General features: G+C 37.3%; 1 protein-coding gene across 5 annotated transcripts in view; it reads left to right on the top strand.

Annotated features, from left to right (window-relative positions):
* The window catches only part of PAPPA2 (pappalysin 2), a 472,610-nt gene that overhangs the window by 130,703 nt on the left and 324,553 nt on the right, over positions 1-17,354 (top strand). The gene's annotated exons all lie outside the window — the stretch shown is intronic.

The raw sequence follows: 17,354 nt of genomic DNA, 5'->3' as shown, positions 1-17,354 counted from the left end.
GCCTAGTGAATAACTATGGGACATATGGATTCTATAAAGCAAGAGATAGTAATAATAGCTTACAGTCACACAGTGCTTTGTGTCAGGCACTGTCTTACATATATTAAATTATTTAATCCTCACCACACCCTATCATGTAAGTTTAGTATTTTATAAATGAGCAAACTACAGAAGTTAAGAAACTTAATGGCTAGTGAGTGGTGGACCTGGGATTTCAATCCAGGCAGTCTGGCTTCAGAGGTCAGGTTATTATTCACTGTGCTAAACTGCCTCTCAGTTAAAATGCAGGAATTGTTTATTGTTAATTAGCTATCAGTCAAATAATATTTATTGATATCTGGGTAATTCTACTGAGAAAGACAGAAACATATTACTAGCAAGAGTTTGTTAAGAACTATTTGTGTGATCTTAATTGTCTGAATTTCTTTTTTTTTTCTTTTCAACCAGACAGTTTTTCTAAATCCTAGGAGCAATAGCGTAACTTCCCAGACTAACTAAACATTGTAGTCTCATGGCATCTTTGACATTTTTCAGCAGAAAGGGAAATGAATTTTGCAGTGAATTTTGAAGACAAATTTTGTGTGTATCATATTTAAACAAATTTTAAGTTTACATTGGCTATTAGCTCCTTCAACTAATTTTTCTGCAGTCACTTAAAAAAATTAAATATATCCAGGCTATGCATTAGCAATGTTAGGATTCTCATAACTGCTTTTTAGTACGGGTCATCTTTTTCCTTATGAGAACATATCTGAAGTTATAGTTGAGTTTGATATGTATGATTTGACATATACATATTTACTTTACATGGAGGTTTGGGGGACACAGTTGCAACCAGAAGGTGGAAAATTCTCCCTTGCCCCAAATTCTACTGGCAAAAATGGGAAGAGAATGGCCTTGTCTAAGAACTTATCAGGCCCCTGTAGAGGTAATTTTTGAGCTTTGGTTTGGTTTTTGTATTGCCCAGGATATACTCTCACAAAGCCTGTGGCTCAGCAATAGACCTACTCTCTTATTCTGAGCACCTCATCGTCTTTGGTTTCAAGTGGAAATTCCTTACGTTGTCCTCCTACACCAGGAACCCTAATTTCCTTCCATGAACTTATTGCTCATGATGTCATCTTAGAGACCTTCTTTCATGACAGTGGAAAAAATATATGCCACTGGAGTCTAGAAAAAGTCAAATTTTGCTGCTTTCCTTGACATGAGGAAGTCAAGAAAGGGACATGTTCTTCTCATGAGAAGAAATGACAGTGAGCGTGGGTGCTGTTTTGACAATCTTGAATTTGAAACGATGCTATATCGTTAAGTTGTTTGGAAAGTGAGGAATGTGACTTGTCCATGGTCACATGACTCATGAATAACAGACCAAGGAAAAGAATCCAGAATACTTAACCCCCAAAACCACACTCCCCTCATTCCAAACATGCTAAAACTTAGGGCAAGGAAGCCTTTTTTTGGTAACTATACAGAAAAAGATTTGGATTTATGTCCATTAAAATCGTATCCCGTTGCCAGGACATAGATATATATCTTCAGTGTGGTCTTGCCTGCACTTAGAAACATTGTGCCATGTTGGCTTTCTCCATTGTCTCTCTCAGTAATGTGTTTAACTTCAAGTGGATTCTAGAGTTCTCAAATATTGTTTTCTACTTCTTCAGAATCTTTCTCGGAGAACATTTTCTGATATCATTTCCAAAATTTCAAAATCAATCTGTAGACCTTTATTAGGGCCAGTTAGACCACCTAATGCAAGATTCATTTCCATAATATTCCGTAATAAGTATCATCAGCTTCTACTTACCTACATCCAGGGACAGTGCACTTACTAATTCACAAAACATCTATCATATTATGATTGAAGAGTTCTAGTTATTAAACTATCTATAAATTATAAAGACTAAAACCCTGACTCTTAAGAACTTCGAATGACAAGTTCTAGTTTTACTTTCTCAAGCAGATATTTCAAACTGGGACCCCATGGGGGACCCCTTTCAAATAGCATTTTGTTTGGCCTGCTTGGTGTTTTTTAAAAATAATAAGCCAACATTGAAGAAATTGAGAGATTTTACATAAAAATAAGGTTTTCTGGCTTTTCTTAAAAAAAGAAAGATCTTGTGATATTGCAGCCACTCTCTTACAGGGAAACAGTTATCTGGACCTGAGTGGGAACTGCCTCTTTTAGATGGGGCATAAGTTCTCCAGGTCTCCAGAGACCTCCACTTCCTGTAGATTTCTACATCCTGTGGCTGAGTGTCACTTGCCATTAATTATCATGCATGTACTATTGTTTTTCTAACATCTGGCTAGCTCTATTCCCTTATATTACCTTTCTGAGTCCTGTAGGCACATTTGTGACCCCTTGAATTAGGCAGTACAGAGCAAATATGCTCCTTCATGTACATGAAAGAGTTGTGTTTTTTTGCTCTACATGTCTTTAGTCCTCCTTAGGTTTCAGTTCTTTTAACCATAGCTTGTATAGTACAGCTTCTAATGCCATCCCTCCTCTGGATATTTCTTCAATTTGTCTCAGCCTCTTTTAAAACATGGCACCCAGAACTTAACACAGTGCTGGAAACCTGGAACCATGGACTCTTATTATCCTTTCTGTTTCTTAAGTTATAGGTGTCATGAGAATCTGGTAAGTGTTACAGGTTGAGTGGGTTCTGTTCTGTTTGCACAGCACCTTCATTCTTTCTGGACACAACCCTTTCCTCTTCTTTGGGACCTCTTCCTCCTTGCCATGCTCTACTCTGTGAGTTGCTAACTACTGATGAGACCTTGGCCACAGAGATTCATCCCAGGGTGGGCACCTGTCACAAACCAAGACAATGAGGAACTTTTCCTGAATTTTTTTCTAACCAGAGCTTGAAATTTTGGTTTCTGAGATTATAAAGATAAAAATCTGAAGCTACAGGTTACCAGCCTCCATGCCTGTTGGAGACACTGGTCAGAAAGAAATCACCACACAGAATCACAAGAAAAAAATACCAGGTATCATCACTGAAGTCCCTGGTACCAGTCATCCCTAAGGCTGTCCTTTGCAAATTTTGTTTTTGTAAGCCAGTGTATTCTTTTTCCTTCTTACTATCCTCCCCTTCTGCCTCTCTTCCCCTCCTTCCATCTTTCCTTCATTCCTTCTTTAGAAAAATTATTTATTTATTAAAACAAAACCAAAAAAAATAACCACAAGATGTTATTATTCACGTCACAAAGGGCAGGTTCTTGCAGGACTGGGGAGTGATTTCTGAGGGAGAAGAGGAGGCCCCTCCTTGACAGAGATGAGTGGGTTCCACAGGACCATGATGACTGAGCCCCCCCACAGGAACACCTTGGAGATGTAGCAGTGCTTGGACTGTTTACCTTGCCACTCTTGAGGACATCGGTCCACATCTCCTTCCCATTCTCCAGCACCACATTTTAGTGCCTGTCAAAGGCCTTTGCACGGCCCAGAAATTTCTTGTTGCGACAGTCGGTGAGCACTTACTTGGGTGGTGTGGTTGGCCGACTCTGTGAGCAGGAAGGGTGGACCCGTGTTGAACTCTGCTTCTGCAGCTCCTCCGGCCTGGGGCCGTCTCAGGAGGGGGCTTGCCGAGGAGGCTCACGGTGGTAGTGGCTGCGCTCTCAGGTCTCGCCTATGCCCATCTCTTGTGTTGCTTCTGCCTCTGTAAAGAGTCTTACGTTAATTTAAACTGCCTCTGTCTAGCTGACAACCAAGTAAGAAAATCTTCCCTAAGAAAATGGGTAACTCACAGGTGATGTGACTGTGTGAAAGAACAAATGACTCCCTGGCCAGGTGAGAAACTGCTTCGCACTAGGATGGACTATAAATTGCCTATGATTTCTAGTCCACAGCCATCATTTCGGGACCACATATTTGGGGGGGAATAATTATTTACTAAATTGACTTCAGTGATGTCTTATTAATCCTTGTATCTAAGGAATAGTAAATTAATAATAAATAATGATTCGATTTAATTGATTAGAATTTCAGAATATGTGGCTAGTCCTGCCATGGTCCCAGAATAGATAATAACTTAATCTTTACGTATTTAGGATTCTGCCTCATACTTATGCTAAAGACTACTAAACTCTGCAGGGCAGTTCATCATACCCATTTTGAGCTAGTGGTTTTGAATTTATCCTTGGGCAGGAAATGTGCAAATTAGAACAGATCTTACTGTAGAAAAGGACAGGGTTGTTTCAGTTGCTCTGATTTCTGCTTCTGTGGAGCATTTGTGATCTCCCAAATTTGACTTCTAACACAGATCTGGCTTCCAGCTGGGGAGGGGAGACAACGGTGGACAGCTCCCTCCATCAGCTCTTCCACACTGCTCCCCTGTCCAGTTCACAGAAAGGGGTTCTGAGGCTGAAAAGACCCACTGCATAAAGGAGAATTTGCCTAACATTGGCCTTATCACAATCCATCCTTTATGGACCAACTCATGCTTTAATTTATTTTGTTGATAATAGCCTTCTGAGTCAGTGAATAGGTTACTGTCTCTCTCCTAGCTCATGGTAACTGAACAAATACTTGTAACAACTCCCTGGGTCTCTCTGTGTGTATGTATGGATGAATTTGGAGATCACCATGTTCTTTCAATAATAAATGAGAACACCCTGCTCTAAGCTTGAAATGTTTATGCCCCTTTGCAATATAATTAGAAACAGGAATCCTATGATAAATAAGTGTGCTTAGATGCACATGGATAAATGCACTCAAGTCAAAAGAAGGGTGACACTTTTGAAAATTTTCATTTAGAAATATGTATATGTGTGGAGAAAGTTGTGAGATTTTGTTAACTTAGTAAAAATAAAATAATTTCCCAGTTATTTCGTTCTTCCTCCGCTGCTTCTCCCCACCTCCCAAATTGGAAAAATTTCCTATGTGTTTTTTTTTTTCTTTTCCAGGTATTTACATTTCAAAGGTAAGAAAAACAGTGATTTTAAGGACAAACCAAATTAAACATAGTGTATTTATATATTCCTAAACATAAGAAAAAAGCAACCTTAGATCTGAAAGGACGTTAAAAGAAAAAAAATTCAATTTTGTGATATATTTTATTTCCAAAAATTTTTTGTCCTACGTTAATTTTTAAAGAAAATTTACTTCTAAATATGTGTCCATATATGCATAACCAATTGACTTATTTCACAGCTGATTTATGAGTTTTATACAGTCTTAGGATAATAATTACAATTTATGCATATTTATTTCAAATCTCTTTGACCAGCAACATGAATTTGGAAATGTACCTCATGTAGAGGTACCTTCTGTAGTCATTCAATAAATCAAATATAACCAGTTCTTACTGGAATTAACCTTTGATAATGACTCAATACCAATTTCCCCTAACCTGTGTATGCAATAGCATAAATCTAAACCATGGTTATTGTTAATGTCAGCAATTTTAATTGGATAATACCTAACATATCCTTGAAAAATCATCCTGGGGAAGCTCATTTTAAATATTGACTAATATGTGCTTTACTTTGCTAACAGTCTAAAGAAATTGGTTTTCGTTTATAGTATAATAGTACTTGGAAGGCTAGGTTAGCATTAGCCGGCTATCATCAACCTTACTCATTTCCAAATGTTAACCATAAAATGTTATATTTTATAACATATATATGTAGCCATATATATGTTATAAAAAATATGAGAAAGAAACTGACACCCACTTATAAGACTGAATCCAAAAGTTAAAAGCATAGAAATTGTAGCAGCAAAGCAAATTCCCACAGTTGATGGAAAAGTCTTTTCTTACAGTTTTATTATCCCTTAAAAGTTAGTTTTCATGTAGCTTCTAATAAATACCTTTCTATTTTTTTAGTTATCCTCCTTAACAATCTGTTTCTGTTATTTTGAGTTGTAATTACAAACAAACAAGGAATGACAGGTTTTTGTAAGAGAACCTAATATTAATGCAAAATTCTTCTATGTGAAGCTACCCTGTCTCCCTTTATCCACATCTTATCCCTCGGGCCACTCTTCTCCAAACCCCCAAACAACATCCCAATCTCTGTTCAAACAGATGAAACACAAAACTACAGAAATTTAAAATGGTACAAATGGGACAAATGAGCTAATAATGAACTACTATACCCCCTGGCATTTGTAAAACCTTTTCTCTGTTGCTAATGTAATTTTCCAGTCAGAGATGGGGAAGGCTTTCTCAAGGTTATGTCTGTACAAATGGCTGAGGAAGAGCCCAGGGACTCCGTTTCATTCTTTGTAATAGTCACAGAAGAGTGATTGCTTCCTTGACTTTGTGGCCCTGATCATTCCTTAAGTGGTTGAGTAAAAAACAACATGTCCCTGGAGGAGAGCTTTCTGATGGTTTTTCTGTGGTCGATTACTCCTGGGATGCTCACCATCACAGTAGGTCACCATGGTGATTCCACATTCTCTAGCCTCCCTCTGATCCTTTTGTGATAGTGATGCCAACATCTCATTTATAAAATTAATGCACTGTGGCCCAGCTTCACAGTCACTAATAACAATCTTTTGTGGAATAAATGAGTGAAAAAGTGATGAACATAGACTGGCATAAAGAATAACTTCTGCTGTAAATACTCTGTTATGTCTGGACGTAGCTGTTTTAAAAAGTAAGCAGGACTAACACTTATTGTTGAATATATTGTTGACCTATTAAGCAATAAAAAAAAAACTGTGTAAGTTTTATTACACATTTTTCTCCAAACATCTGATTTAAGACATGCTAGCTGTCTGCACTATCCTTTCAGAATTCTAACCATTTGTTTGAGAACACTAGAACAAAGTGGTGATGTCCAGACAAAGTTCTGACCCATTTTTCTTTCAATTTAAATAATACTAGTGAAAATCCATTTCTGACACATGATGTTGTACAAGCAACTATCCCATAGCTATGAGGTTAGAGATGGATTTCGTTGTATTGTCAGCCATTCTTATGTACTTATTATTTCTTTGAAATGGTTAATACAATCTATACGATAAAATGTTGATCATTTTTTTTTTTTTTTTTTTTTTGCGGTACGCGGGCCTCTCACTGTTGTGGCCTCTCCCATTGCGGAGCACAGGCTCCGGACGCGCAGGCTCAGCGGCCATGGCTCACGGGCCCAACCGCTCCGCAGCATGTGGGATCTTCCCGGACCGGGGCACGAACCCGTGTCCCCTGCATCGGCAGGCGGACTCTCAACCACTGCGCCACCAGGGAAGCCCTGATCAGTTTTTTTCTTGGAAAAAATTTTGTTGTTGAGTTATGCTAAGTAAGCTTGTATATATTATTCTTTTTAAAATTTTTTAATATTATTCTTAATATGCTCCTATTAAGGAGGTTAGGTTTTTCTCACATCACATCACTCCAACACTGACACTTCCTTTGCTTCCCACTTCCACTTTTGAGAACTCTTTTTTGATTACATTGGGACATTGGGCTTTCCTGGATAATCCAAAATAATCTGCCTATTTTAAGGTCAGCTGATCAGCAACCTTAATTCCACTTGCAGCCTTAATATAATTTAACATAATTTGTTTCCAGTTTGTAATGCAGCATATTTATACATTCCAAGGACTAGGACATAGGCATCTTTGCGTGGCCATTCTTTTGTCTTCCACATGAATATAGAAAGAAGAATTTCAAGAGAGGCTTAGTATCTAAACTACTTAGTATCTAAACATTAAAATTTTCAAAACACGGCCACAGAGATAACTGTGAAATTTACACTCACAATAAGAACAAGAGTTTCTTAGTCAATATGTTCATTATTCCAGCGTGACGTTGACTTTGTTCTTGAGTAAAGGGGCCACTACCCCAATATTGTGAAGTAAGGGGTTTTGGGCAAAGTGGTGTCTGTTCATTGTAAGGTTTAGGCACAAGCATTCTAGAAAGCTATCTCCATGTTCCCATGCTCAGGAGGCAGGTGCTGTAGAATGCCTCTTCAGATTAGGAGCTGGAGTGGCTCATTAATGGCAGATCTGAGGGAGGAAAATATGGCGGGAAAGCCTTGAAGTCTGTTTGATCTCAGCGATCAGCGTATCACGAACTAAATATTTCATCAGTATGAGAGGAAACCCACAGGCTCCTCTGACATTTTTTCATAGTTTTATTTTTTCGTTAAGTTAATCTCCATAATTCGTGAAGGGCTTTCTGAAGTGGGTCTGAGAGTGCATTGTCAATTGATTCTATGATTTCTGTTATGATCATTCAGCAGTGTGCTATAATAACTTTACTTTTTGTGATACTCTGGAACATTGTTGGGGAAATTGGTTGACTGATGTCAAACTCTTCAGAATATACTAAAAAGGAAATTTTAAGTCATTAAGAAAATGATAAATACCCTTAACTATATTCAATATCCTGTGGTAAACCATAAAGGAAAATAATGTAAAAAAAGAATATATATATATATATATATATATATATATATATATATATAAAATTGAATCACTTTTCTGTACAGCAGAAATTACACAACCTTGTAAATCAACTACACTTCAAGAAAAAAAGAAAATAATAAATACCCTTGAAAAAATTTAAATAATACAAAAGGGCATACAATAAGAACATCTCTCTCAATCTAGACCCTTATGTTCTGCTCCAAGGAAATGTTTCCTGGATACTACTTTAGAAGCATCTATGTCTTGTGCATCCTTTTAGAATATGTCTATGCATACACATGCAGGTGTATAAATACATTCTTCTCTTTACACAAATTAAAGTGTATTATAAACACTAGTCTGTATCTTACTTTTGTTCACTTAACAATATATTTTGGTAGTCTCCACATATCAGCAGATGTAGAATCCCATTTTCATTTTGATGGCTTATAGTAATCATTTAAGCACAGAGTATGTGCAGTTTCAGGATGGAAGCCACGTTCAAATACCTACCCAAAATACCTACGTTTCTTGGTACTGTTTAGCTTTGTGTTAGGAACTAATCCAAGACAGAAGAGATGACAGGTATAGAAGTACAGTAGGTTGTATTAGTATTTACAAAATAATTATTTTTCCCTGTGGAAGGATTTTATATCCTTGGCTTGTTGGAGTAATGCATAGCCATGTGACTTCCTTTGGCCAATGCAATGTTGAAAATGTGTCATCCTCAAGGCAGAAGTTATAAGAGCCATATGTCTTTTCCCTCTGCCATAAAAACCGTTTAAGTCCCAGACAGATACCACTCCTTCTGCTGGGTTACGGAATGAAGTTGACATGGAACATAGCTGTAACCTGTAACCAACCCATAATGGATGGGTAGCATGAGAGAGAAATAAAACTTCATTATCTTAAGTAACTGCTTTCAGGAAATTATTTGGAATCACAGAATGATCTAGCTTATCCTGCTGATACAGGGAGCAACCTAAGGAACTATCAGAGTGTGAAAAATTTTAATAAAATAGTTCTTCCTGTTGTGAAATGGTTTCTCCTGATTCCTTCCTCCTCAATTCCTCCTCAATTAAAACAAGTGACAAAAACCCCATTAATAAATAATACAACACAATATTTATTGACACATGTAACATTTTCATTCTATTTAGGCATTTTATTCTATTTTAATTCTATTTCAACACTTCCCAGGCTATTTTGTCCACAGGTCAAAGTAAGTGATATTTCTGTGTTTTAAAACAAACAATTTTGGGGACAAATGTCTGCTTCTGGCCATGATGGAGTAACTGGGTCCAGAACGTCCCTTCTTACCATAAACAAGTAGAAAACTGGACAAACTACATGAGGCAACCGTTTTGGATGTTGGAAAACAGGCAGCACAGGACTGTGTTTCCTGAAAGCAGAGAAACAAGTTAGGGAAGCCTAAGATTGCCCAACTTTATGCCTGGAGGCACTTGCCTCACCCTGGTTCAAAGAGGGGGATCCCAAGCAGAGCACTGCAGAATTTCTGAGTTGCTGAATCAATACTGGAGGTCGGGATGGCTGAGGTGATTGGAATTATCAGGATAGAGTATTGGGGAGAAGGGAATTGGGCAGGAAAAAAGGTTCAAAAATTTCATAGGGATTCCCTTGAGTCTGTTGTTGAATACTTAACTGTGCATGTATAGGGAGAAACACCCCAAGCCTGGGCAAATAATGATGAAGAAGCTGTATTTTACACAGGGCTAGAAGATATTCAAGTTCTGAGCAGCCAGGGTCCTTGCTGAAAACTTGGGGCATTTGGTAGAGACCTCAGGGTGATTGTGCTTTAATAGTGAGGCTAAACTAGCCATAGAGTAAAGGCCACTCAAGATCCACTTTCTAAAGCTTAAAAACAATCTTGAAAATGATCAAGCTAATCTTTAAGTAATGTAACTCTCTGTCAAAACAAAGTGCAACACTCTTTAAAGGAAGACCACAAAATCCAGCATTCAGCAATATAAAATTAGCCAGGTTTAGCATTAAATAAAAAGGTACTAATCTTGTGAAAATAGGAAAACAGGATCCATATTCAATAGAAAAATAAGTCAAAAGAAACCTGTAAGAAGTGACAGATGATGGAATTAACAAACAAGAGTTTTTAAAGAGCTAATATAAATATGCATAAGTATTTAAAGAAAAATGTGAACATAAAGAGGAGAAAAATGAAATAATATAGAGAGCAAAACAGAAACTCTAGTTTTGAAAAGTAGAATATCCAAAATGAAACAGCACTGGGTGGAATTCGTAGCAGATTAGACATTGCAGAAGAAAAAACAAATCAGTGAACTTGAAAGCATAACAATGAAAAACCATCCAAAATAAAGCATATAGAGAAAAATACTGAAACAAGTAAATGAATAGAGCCTCAGGAACTTTGGGAAAAATTTCCAACAGTCTAACATATACATTGTTCCAGAAGGATGGGGGAGGACAGAAAAATATTTAAAGAAATAATGGCTGAAATGTTCTAAATTTGATGAACACTGTAAGCCCACAAATCTGAAAATTTCAAGGAATTTCAAGCATGATAAACACAAAGAAAACCACATTAAGACACATCATAAACAAATTGGTAAAAACCAGTGATAAAGAGAAAATCTTAAAAAGCAGCCAGAGGGGAAAAATAATCACATGTTATGGATGGAAGAATGAAGATAATTACCATAGTCTTCTCATTTGAAGCAATGCAAACCAGAAGACAATGGAACAGCATCTTTAAAGTGCTGAAACTAAAAACAAAAACAAACCCAAAAACAGAACAAGAAAAGCAAACAAACAACAGTACCCTATCAAACTAGAATTCTATATTAAGTGAATATTTCTTTCAAAAAAATTGAGGTGAAATAATGACTTTTCAGACAAACCAAAGCTGAAAGAAGTTGTATCCAAAAACTCTATAAGGAATGCTAAAAGACATTCTTGAAGCAGAAATTTAGAGCTAGATAAAGAAATAAAAAGCTCTACAAATTGCAAATATATGGGTAAGTTTAAAAGAATTTTTTTTCATCTTAAAATTTCTTCAAAAGATAGTCAACTGTTTGAAGCAAAATTAAGAATACATTTTGAGGTTTCTAATATTTGAAGAAATAAAATATATAACTACACAAAAGTTGGGAAGGAGGAAATGGAAGCACACTAATGTAAGTGGTATAATAACATTTTAAGGTAGATTTTGATAAGTTAAAAATGTGTATTTTAAACCCTAGAGCAAACACACACACATGCACAAACCAAAAACTGAAAATATAGAGACAGAGGTAATAAGCCAATAGTAGAGATAAAAGGCAGTCATAGGGCTTCCCTGGTGGCGCAGTGGTTGAGAGTCCACCTGCCGATGCAGGGGACACGGGAGCGGCTGGGCCCGTGAGCCATGGCCACTGAGCCTGCACGTCCGGAGCCTGTGCTCCGCAACGGGAGAGGCCACAACAGTGAGAGGCCCACGTACCACACACACACACACACACACACAAATGCAATCATAAAAGATTTTTAATTTAATCCAAAAGAAGACAGAACAAGACAGGAGAAAAGAAAGAATCTATGGGACAAATAGAAAAGACTATCAAGATAGTCAGTTCAAGCCTAACCATATCAATAATATTAAATATAAACTCTAAACAGTTCAACTAAAGGACTGACATTGTCAGAATAGATAAAAAAGTAAGAACCAATTGTTCTTGTCATTATTGCATGTTGTCTAAAAACAGTTTACATTAAATACAAAGTCACAAATGGTGTAAACGTAAAAGAATGCAAAAAGATATACTATACAAATACTAATCAAATGAAAGCTGGAATTGTTATATTAATATCAGAAAAAGTGGATTCTAGACCAAGGTATGTTACCAGGAATTACAGTACAGAAAAAGCAATTGAAAAAATGCAACCCCCATATATAATCAGAACTAGGAATAGAAGTAAATTAAGAATAGAAGTAAACTAGGAATAGAAGTAAATTTTCTTAACCTGACTTACAGGGCATCTATTAAAAACTACACTGAACGTCATATTTAATGGGGAACAATTGAATACTTTTCCACCTAAGATTGTGAATACGTCAAGGATGTTTGTTCTCATCACTTCTATTCAACAGTTGACTGGTGGTTCTAGCTGGTACAATAGGGCAGGAAAACTAAATAAAAGGCATATAGTTAGAGAAGAAGAAGAAAATGTTTTTATTTGCGGACAACCTGATGATGGTTATGGGCTGAACTGTGTTCCTCCAAATCTATATGATCAAACTCTCAACCCCACTACCTCAGAATGTGACTATACTTGGAGATAGACCTTTGAGGGGTAATTAAGTTAAAATTCGGCCATTAAGATAGCCCCTAATCTAATCTGACTGGTGTAGTTATAAGAAAAGGAAATTTGGACACACAGACACCAGGAACATGCACAGGGGAAAGACCATGTGAAGACAGAGCAAAAAGGTGCCGTCTGCAAGCCAATGAAAGAGTCCTCAGAAGAAACCAAGTCTGCTGACACCTTGACCTTGGACTTCCAGGCCCCAGCACTGTGAGAAATAAATTTCTGTTAAGTCACCCATTCTTTGGTATTTTGTTATGACAGCCCTAGCAAATTAATATGATGGTATAATAGAAAGCCCTAAGTAATCTTTAAAAAAAAAAAAAGGGGTATTAGAACTAACAAGTAAATTTCGCAAGATCGCAGGATACAAGATCAATATACAAAAATCCACTGTGTTTCTACATACAGTTACAAACAATTGGAAAAGTGAAATTAAAATGCACTAGCACAGCAACAAAAAACTATAAAGAAGTTATATAATTTCGTGTGTCTTGAAATTGGATTATTGAGTCCTATGACAAGTATATGTTAAACTTTATAACAAACTTCCAAACTGTTTTCAAAGTTGGTTGTATGATTTTCACATTCCCACCAACAGTGTATGAAATCTCCAGTTGCTCCACATTCTCACCAACATTTAATGTGGTCATTTTTTAGAAATGTTATCCTAGAAGAGATGTAGTGGTAAATCACTGTGGTCTTAATTACTTTTCTTGATGAGTAATAATACTGAACATATTTTAAGTGTGTATTGGCCACTTAATATTTTCTTTTGGGCAGTGATAATAAAATATTTTGACACTTTTTATTATTATCAAGTTGTAAATTTTCTTTATATATACTTGATACCTGTCCTTTGTTTGACGTAGATATTGTAAGTATTGTCTCCCAATCTGTGGCTTGAATTTTAATTTTCTTAACCCTTTAAAGAAAAATTTTAATTTTGATAATGTGTAATTCATAATTTCTTTTTTATGCTTTATGCCTTATATGTCAAAAAAATCTTTATCTTAAGGTTGCAAAGACCTTTCTCCCATATTTTTCTCTAGAAGTTATATAGTTTTAGTCTTTATGTTAAGTTCTGTGACCCATTTCAAGTAAATTAATGTTTATGAAATAAAGTAATGGTAAATGCTGATTTATTTCCCATATGAATATTCATTAGTTCCAGCACCATTTGTTTAAAAGACTATACTTTCCTATCGAATTTCCTTGTTTCCTTTGTCCAAATCAATTGGCCATGTATGTAGGGGTCTACATGTAGACTCTATTTTGTTTCATGAACTGTCCTTACATGAATACCACATTGTCTTGAATACTGTAGCTCTGTGGAAATGCTTGAAATCACATATTATAAATCTTCATACTTTGTTTTACTTTATCAAAATTGTTTTGGCTATTCTAGGCCTTTTACATTTCCATATAAATCTTAGAATAAGTATATCAATTTATATAGAAGAGCCTCTGGAATTATGACTGGTATTGCATTGAATCTGTAGATGAACTTAAGGAACACTTGACTTACAATATTGAGTCTTTTGATTCGCATGAGCATGATATACTTCTCCATTTATGTAATTGCTCCACTTAATGCTTTGTAGTTTTTATTGTGCAAGTATTGAAAATATTTTGCTAAATGACCCCTCAGTATTTTATACTTTCATGGCCACAACAGTGAGAGGCCTGTGTACCGCAAAAAAAAAAGAAAAAAAATGTAGCACTGGTTCATAAGAACCATGCTTCTGGGTATCAGTTTGAGCACCAATCTCACCAGACGTTTTGCAGGATGCTGATGAATTGTGACAATTTCAAAATTTAGGGATGAACTTGTTTTTCTAAAAACTGAGTGATTATGGCCTATTCATTTTTCTCACCTATATTCTATAGCTTGTTGGATAAACTCTTGTTATTTGCTTATATTTTTAAAATTTTTCATATGAAAATTTTCATTTCTTTTTCATTTACTTTCTTCCTTCCTTTCTCTCTTTCTTTCTTTCTCTCCCCACCTTCTCTCTCTCTTTTTTTTTTTTTTTTTGCGGTATGTGGGCCTCTCACTGTTGTGGCCTCTCCCGTTGCGGAGCACAGGCTCCGGACGTTTAGGCTCAATGGCCATGGCTCATGGGCCCAGCCGCTCCACGGCATGTGAGATCCTCCCGGACCAGGGCACGAACCCGTGTCCCCTGCATCAGCAGGAGGACTCTCAACCACTGCGCCACCAGGGAAGCCCCTCTCTCTCTCTTTTTAACTACCAGCGACAATACACTTTCTTTGTTGTTCAGCTGTTTTAAAGGGAAAATCTAACTCTTCTCTCTTGCCTTCACTGGTTCTCCCTCTCCACTTCTCACTTAACAAAACAGTTATCAAAATCGGAAATACAACTTTAAGTTCTGAGAAGAGAAATCACAGCATGATATCAATAGAAGTTGGAAGATCTGGGTTCCCATCTCAGCTCCCTGTGAACCAGTCATGTTTTCTTGGTCCGGTTGGCCATTCCCTCATTCCACAATCTCTCTGGCTTTGGCCTCAACTTCCTTATCTGTAAAATGAGAGAGCTAAATTCTATGATCTCTTCTGCCTCTCACAGTTCTTCCCTGAAAGAATTATAGAAGCCTCACAATTACTCCCTGCTCATTTGGAAACTGCATCCTCTGTTATATAGCAGTTCCCATTGTCTTGCTGGCAGCTGAGGAGGAGGAAGAGAATGCATTTCAAGCATCTTCCTAGAGCTTGGTTTAAAGATAACTCACCATGGAGAAAGCATGACCATGCAACTTTTTCCAAAGATCACCACACCCTCACACTAAGGGCTCTCATACCCGTGCTCTCAACATGAGTGGGTGGGCAATGTCACCACAATTTTATGGATGACTGTGTTAGAGAGACTGCAGGATATGCCTCAGTTGCCCAGAGCTTAACCCAGGTCAGCCTCTGGAGTCTTTCCCTTTACTATATGGGTTTGGCATAACAAATCAAAACCCCATAGAGAAATCCCTTCAGCTTCCAATCATTTGGACTCAACCCCTGCTTCACTGCAACCTATGCTCATCACCAACAATAACATTTTGACCAAACATAAAACTTAAAAAAAGAGGTGTAAATTTGTTTCTCCACAGCCTTCTTCATGGGTTGAATCTGTTTCAAAGAAATTTTGGGCTTTGTATACAATCTTGGGTATGACTAGGACCAAAAAGAAGGCTCAGTGGGAATATGGTGACAAGGGTGACGGGCTGTGGAGAGCCTCTCCCTCCGATGCATATCTGCAGTTGGGTTTGCCTGTTCCAGAGGTCAGGTCTATGCCTCCAACCATCCAATGATCCTTATTCAGTGTACAAATCATTCTTGAGCTCTCATTGTGTACTAAGCCTTGTTGAAGAGACAATATTGAATCAGAATGGGAGGGGGCACTCTGGAGTTCAAAGGCCTTTGTCCTAATCTTGTTTTACCAGCCGTGTGACAAGCAAGATACTCATGATATTCACTAAACTTTAGTTTCATCATCAACAAAATGGGGAGAATAAAAATATATACCTCCTAGGATTAACTGAGCTAGTGTCCATAAAACATTGAGCACAGTACTTGGTACTTAGAAAGACTTCAATAACTGTTAACAAATATCACCATCATTATCATTGAGGGAGAGAGACTTATAAATGTTAATAGAGCAGAAGTATTCTTTGGGGATCCAAAGTAAGGAATGATTAGCTCTGGCCAGGTTAATGGGGCTGACTTCCCAGAGGAAGGGACACTTCTGCTGCCCTGAAGTGAGAGTGGGAGTTTAATAGCTGGAGACTGTAAAAGGGCATTCCAGTTGGATGGATCAGCAATACATCCCTACATGATCTCATCCAGGAGGATGTGATTGCTCATACTTTTAAGAAATAAAGAGCCCCAAGCTCACAATGGGAGCAGACACGGTGGAAGGACAATTAAGCTGCAGCCTGTTCATAGACTTCCTGCTGAACCTAAACAGATTTCTCAGACCAGTGACTCATCAACAGGACAGACTACATGTACCTGTTGTGTAACCTCAGTGCTTCTGGTTTATTTTTATCTTGTTTCTGTAACCCCTCTTTGTTCCATTATTAATACCCAGTGCACTGGGCGAGACAGGCTTAAAGATGTGATCAACTCCTTTTTGGCTTTTTTGTACTTGTTATGTATTTTGTGGCCAAGGCCTCTCCACCCTTTCTTTCTTCTTTCTGGGAAAATGTTCTTCTCTATGACATGGAGTAGCTATTACTTCTCCACTTTGTTCCATAGTCTGCTTGCTGTGGCTATTCAACTGGAATTAGTATTCACTGTCCATTGTGCTAGGCACTTTGAAGGCTTTTTTTCTCATTTAGTTCTCACAACAATTGTCTGATGGAGGTATTTCCCATTTTGTGGATGGGACTCAAAGTGGTGAAGTAACCTGGCCATTGTCAGCTAACCTGAATGTGAGGTGCGCTTCTTGTCAACTCTCTTTTATGGCTTTTGCCCTCATCACTGGACAACATGTTCTCAAGACACTGAGGATTGGAAGGGCAACTGTGTGGGGAAGGCAGAGACTATTTCTTCCTTCTCTTACTTTAGAGCTCCTTCAAGCTCAGGTCTGTGGCTGTTGGGTGTCTCATCACAAATGCTGCCAAGATTTCCATTTTTATCTTTTCAA

This window comes from Stenella coeruleoalba (genome assembly GCF_951394435.1).
Source record: "Stenella coeruleoalba genome assembly, chromosome: 1".
Lineage (NCBI taxonomy): Eukaryota > Metazoa > Chordata > Mammalia > Artiodactyla > Delphinidae > Stenella > Stenella coeruleoalba.
Note: the sequence above shows the minus strand (reverse complement) of the source record. Positions and strands in the feature narration are given on the sequence as shown.